This window comes from Falco peregrinus, chromosome 8 (assembly GCF_023634155.1).
Source record: "Falco peregrinus isolate bFalPer1 chromosome 8, bFalPer1.pri, whole genome shotgun sequence".
NCBI classification, from domain to species: Eukaryota; Metazoa; Chordata; class Aves; order Falconiformes; family Falconidae; genus Falco; species Falco peregrinus.
Window position 1 is genome coordinate 35949318 of NC_073728.1, and position 6000 is coordinate 35955317.

The window sequence follows — 6000 nt, forward strand, 5'->3', positions numbered from 1 at the left end:
CTTTTGTTAGAATAAGATTCACGACAGAATTCAGTCCTTGACTAGCTACAGGTTGAGTGAAAAGAGAGAAGTTGAAGTGATGAGCTGTAGTAGCTGCACCTAGACTGACATGCAGTAGGTTGAACAGAGACATGCATCTGAGGAGATAATTCAGCTTCATACTGCCTCATTTTTGATGGGCAACCAGGTAAGATGAGACATAGCAAACTGATTAAGTACACACAGCTATTAGTAAAGTTTGTCAATTAACCCATAGCAGTATAGCCAGGATCTGTTAAAGACCCAGTGTCTCATACTAACACAAAATCCATACTACCTTCAGGTTCACTGTCCACATTTGATTTTTCTTTATTAGTAACTTAGAAAGTTCCCCCTCACTGAAGAAGCCAAAACAAAGGTTTGATCTTCTCAGAAAATACAATAAGTGGGTGGGATCAAGTCACTTAAACTGCTCAACACTTTTCCTGAAGCACTGCAGAAGTTCCTGCAGTCACACATGCCCAAGGTGTGTGTTTGCTTCTCACCAGCACAAGAGCAGAAAATAGCTCAGACACAAGTGCCTCCAGATCAACTGTCTCATTACAGACCCATAAAGCTGCAGCACAAGGTGATCAGCCTCACAGGCTGACAAGTTAAAAGGGAGATGGTAAGAGCTACGAGTATTTCCCCTGAGGGATGTCTAACTGTGCTGCAAGTCCTGTGTGGTTCAGTACAGCTTCAGATGAGCCTGTGGGCCACGTAAAAATCTTGTTTTACCTTCTGATACTACACATGGGGCAAGGACAGACAAGCTGACAGACTGAAGAGCAGTTTAGTCTAGGAGGATAAATTTAAAAACCAGTAAAATACATCTCAGGCTGCAGAATTTGCCCTCCTTGGAGTTGCACGTGGTTGGAAGTCTTGAGCTCGTTCCTAAAATATCACAGAAATTTCTCTTGAATGACACCAGAGTACTGAAGAGCAAAATGCTCTTTGAAATTTACTATTATTCTTAGTTTTACCAACACAGCTAAGCATGTCTTACAAAACACATACCTACAAGCATATGGGATCATCACAAGTTAGCACAGTAAACACTTTCCTGAGCCTGGGGTAGCTGGCAGAGAGGATAAACAAGTAAACCAAGTAAAGATATGTGGAGAGAATAAAAGGAAGTGTGTGGGGGCGGTGTATGAATCTCCTCGGATACTCCCTGTCAAAAAGGGCCTTCAGTTGAAGCGTTTTGATCAGGCTGGTAAGCTTTTGATCACAAAGATAGTTTGGTTTTTAACCTTACCAGGTGATTTTTCAAAGCTTTTTACCTCCCCTGCATGTCAAGAATAGGGGAAAGGTCTTTAGCAAAGGCAGGTTTTATGGCTGGAACAAACAATAGCTCTCTCCTCTGTCACATTTATGAATTTAAGCTTCACAGAAAGCAGCAAATAACATATAACAACAATAACTGCCTTCTGATTGGCCATTCTGCTACATATGGGGTCATGGGATATTATCAGTCTGGTTTGTCCTTTTCAGTTGTGTTTGATGCCTGGCACTGCCACGGTCCCCCCTCCAAGAGCTCCTGGACCGCTTTCTGTAATGAGCTGCATGCTGCCTGGTACCTGTCACTCCAGCAGCTAAAAAGATGATATTCTACCTCCTGGAAGACATTTATTTAGAAACATTTACTCTAACTCACCTCCTACACTATGGGAAATCCTGTCCTTAAGTGTCAGGACAAAGCCTTGACACCCTATTCTGACACATAAGAAAAAGAATGGCTAAAATGAAATGTTTTATCTAACCTTTTCAGATGAGCTGAGAGCTACAATGAGCATATATGATTTTTCCAGCCATTTGCAATCAACTCCTAAATCTTTTTCAGTTCCATAATTTTTGCTTCAGTAGAATTCTATGAAAAGCATTCATTGGAAAAAAATGATGAGATGTCTTTAAAGGACACTGGCTTTCACTATGAATTGCCTCATTGTAAAATATGATGTTAAGCAAATCATACAAGGTCTGTTTTGAGTGTTGCCACTTGAAACTGGAAAAGGTAGGCAGAAGCTGGATTTTTGACTTACATGAGAAGTTAGAAATGTTTTACATGTGATTACTAAATATAAGTATATAGGACTGGGTCTCATTAATTCCATGAGTTAAGCCATTATTCTTTCTTTGCCTTTCCTGTTGTTTCTGGAATCAAGCAATTGATTCAGCCACCAGTGACCTTATCCAGAGTTAATTGAAATCAATGGCATTAGTGGATTCTGGAGCAGGCCCAAAGCCAATGTGCATTCAAGGGCTTTTGTATATCCTTAATCAGATGGGTAAGCCTCTGCAAATGTAGATTCCAGTGGATCCAATCATTAAATCACTTACGCAGTGTTTAAGTTCACATATGGACAGTGGTCCCCTGCTGGTTATTGAAAGCAGTCTCTATTAAGAGGAGAAGGTTATTTACATAATCTATTTCTGATGAAAATGTGTATTTCTACAGGTGTCAATGTTCCAGCAAGGTTGATACCTAATGGGGAGGCTGACTAATTTGCACTCTGCTCCTGCCTTCTCGGACATGTCGCTGTATGTCAGAAAGCAGAGGTATCAGCTTGTGAAACACACATTCCTCTGATGCAAGCATCTGGCTTCTTGGCAGCCAAGTTGTGACAGGTTCTGCAGCAGCTGTGATGGCTCCATGCTCTTTCAGATGGTTAAATAGTCTTGCTTTTTAGCCTAGCTGTTTGTTTTCTGCTGCACTCCTGGATGAAAGCCCATTTGCCCTTTTAATCAATGAACTGGCCGTTGGATTGGAGTAATCGCTTACATTTTTGTACATGTCAGAGCAGAGATTCTTGCCCAGAGACTGCCAGATATACAGCCCTGCACTTTTGACTCACTTAACCTTGTCCTGGTCTGTCCCGACACCTTTACACACCAAACGAAGGGTCATCTTCCCAAAGCGAGAGCAAGCACTTAGAATGACTTTCTTCATCCTTCAGTCACAGGATTTCACAGCTCCTGCTTTGTTACAGGAGATGGTAATCAGATCAAAAAGAGCAAATAAGAAATACATATTTTTTTTTTATTTCAGATGGCTTTATAAACTGTCCTCCCATGTGCACACACCAGATGGAGATAGGAATCTGGCTGGAAGCTTTAGTCTTGTGCTATGCGGCACAGAGGTAACAGCACATCAACTTATTAAGAGAAAAAATTATTCAGAGAAGATTACATAAATCAGAATTAAATTTTATTTAAATTGCCTGTAAACGTATTATGCAAATCCACAATATAACAAACAGTTCCAAGTAGTTCCCCCAAACAAATGAGCACACAGCACTCCTAACACCAAATGTGATTAACACTATTAAAAAGGAGATCTCACAGGGATACCACAAAGATCAAAAGCTGCCATCTACCTCTCAGCCATATGTAAGCCCATCTCCACCTTTGCACTCCAAATGATAATCTGTGTCTCTCTGTGATAACCTTCCTTCTTCTTCCCCGTGTGTTGCTCCTTGCAGAGGAAAAATAAATAATGAACTGACTTGGGCAGGCTATGTTCTCCTTTGCCAGGCTTTTACTCTTAGTTGTTCTTGTGCTTGCCGTATGAAGCTCTTGTGGGGTGCAACTACTGTTATTGCTACCTTCAATTGGCTACAAACAGGCCAATTCCTGCTCCTGCCACAGAGAGATCTTGAGGAGGGAACAAACCTTCCCCGCTATCTACCTTCATGTATTTCATCAATCCCTTGATGAGGACCCAGTAACAACCTCATCAGTCCTGTCACCCACTCTACCTGCCAAAGCACACACTCTCCCAGTTAATCAGTACCCACAAGTAGCTCTGGCCAGAATGACACCTGTGAAAACAATGCATCAGTGTCACCATGGGTCCCAACCATACCAGGTCACGTGCAGCCAGAGAGACCAAAACTGGCACTCAGCACCATGCTTTCCCAAAGGCTGTAAGAAAACAACAGTCCTAACACTGTTTGAGATATATTAGTATCATTTAAAGTTCTCTTTGGGTCTTTCAATTCCATCTTCAAAGCAGGAAAGGAAGGAACCACTACCAGCATATGACTTATCAAATAAGAACTGCAACATGCCTCATTTTAATACCGTATAATTCCATATTGTGACATACAATATAAATTGATAAAAGCATCCCATTTCACTGAGTGACTATTATCAACAAGTCTATCTGAAATGCACTGACAGTATTCTGGACCATTAACACCCCTAAGATCCACGTAAAGTTGATCCATATCACAGGTAAAATACTCAGGGGGTAAGCCGATTGCTTAAAGCCCAAGGGGAGCCACCAACAAATTAAAGTCTAGGAATTACTGCTCTCAATGCTGTCAACAGAACCCTGCAAAATACCATGGTCTTACCTAGAAGTACCTCAATGCAAGTCCTCAGGACTCTCTCTGCTGTCCTCTTGAAAAATCCCGGGCTGTAGAAAGCAGTAATAAAATGTACACACACCAGGATTTCAACAATATGCTATGATTACTTTAAATCTGTGAAATATAACAACTCATAACAGCTAGCTAGACACATTCCAGGGAAGAAGACCACAGTGCATCTTTGCAAAAAGGATGATGAAACAGCTTGAAATTATTTTTGTGAGGAGAAAGGTTTCTTAGTCTTCCTCCAAGAAAAAAACCCCTTCCATTCTGTTTGTCTGGATAGAAAAGGGCAGGTATATCAAATGAAGGCTGTTCTGGTTTATCACACTGTCTTCTCTACTACAGTACTGAAGATTTTATTGCGTGCTATAAAGAGAGGAAAAACTCATCTTGTAATCATATAAACACAGTGAACACCACAGAATAAGTATCAATTACTTTTCCAAGTTTCAGTGATAGCCTCAACCCCTGAGGATAATTTCAAATGGTATGATAAAGACTTCAGTTAGATTAAAAGCATCAAAAGCAAACTAGCATTCAAAACCAAACAATTCCATCTCTGCTATGTAAGTTACAATAAATTTTCTGAACTGGCAGATTTCCCTCCTAGCTGTTCAGCTGTTCCTTTCCCCACAGGTAAAAGAAGTCAATCTGTTTGAGAAGACAATTTGCCACCCAGCTTACTTAATGCCACACATTAAAATAAAAGGACTGAATAATTTTGTTGTCAAAGAGTTGTTTTAATGGGAATCCATGGTTAAAAGAAACCACCACAACAGAGAAATGCAATGAGATGCTGCTGACTTCCATGTTAATTAGATCTAAATAAAATAACTGTCCAACTTTTAGTCATATTTTGCATGGAAGTTTTCTCAAATCCTTCAACAGGTCCCTTCATATGTTATTCACTGTTTACTTTAACCCCACAATCCTAATTTTGCTCAGTGATGTTAGTATAAACACAAACATGACTAACAGCCAACAGTAGATCTGTGATAAATTTTTATTCATCTGGAATTAAAAATGGTAAAGTCCTGTAGCATACCAGCAAGTTAATGTAGCTGCATTTTCCATTCCCTTTGTGCCAACATATGCCACTATAGAAAGTGCACCAAGTGCAGAAGACTGGCGTTGGGTGATATTCACACAGTGCAGTGCAATGACTTGCAGAGATGTTTGAAGTCATTTTGATTAAGTTTACTTTGGTTCTGGGAAGCAACTTGGCCACATTAGCTCCCCTGCATGGAGCACAACACGGGAAATCCCCTCAGCAGAGCTCTGTGTGAGCATGGTTACAGTCCTGCCCCAGTGCAGCGAGCAGGTTCAGAGCCAGCTCAGACCCTGCTGTACAACTGCCAGAATTATCAAGTGTCCATTATGCTTTCAGAAAGATAAAGAAAATGCTTTATCCTCACAGTGTAAGTCGCAACCTGCAAAAGCTTTCCTAGTCATGGTGCGAGCTCACTTGATCCATCTTGAAACATCATTCTTAGCTGGAAGAACAGAAGTAGCCCTGAGGTTGAGCACCAGCTTTGAAATGGTCTGTGATAACACGAAGCAAGACTCACCCCTGCTTTTTGATCAAATGAAGGGCTAGGGCTCAGGC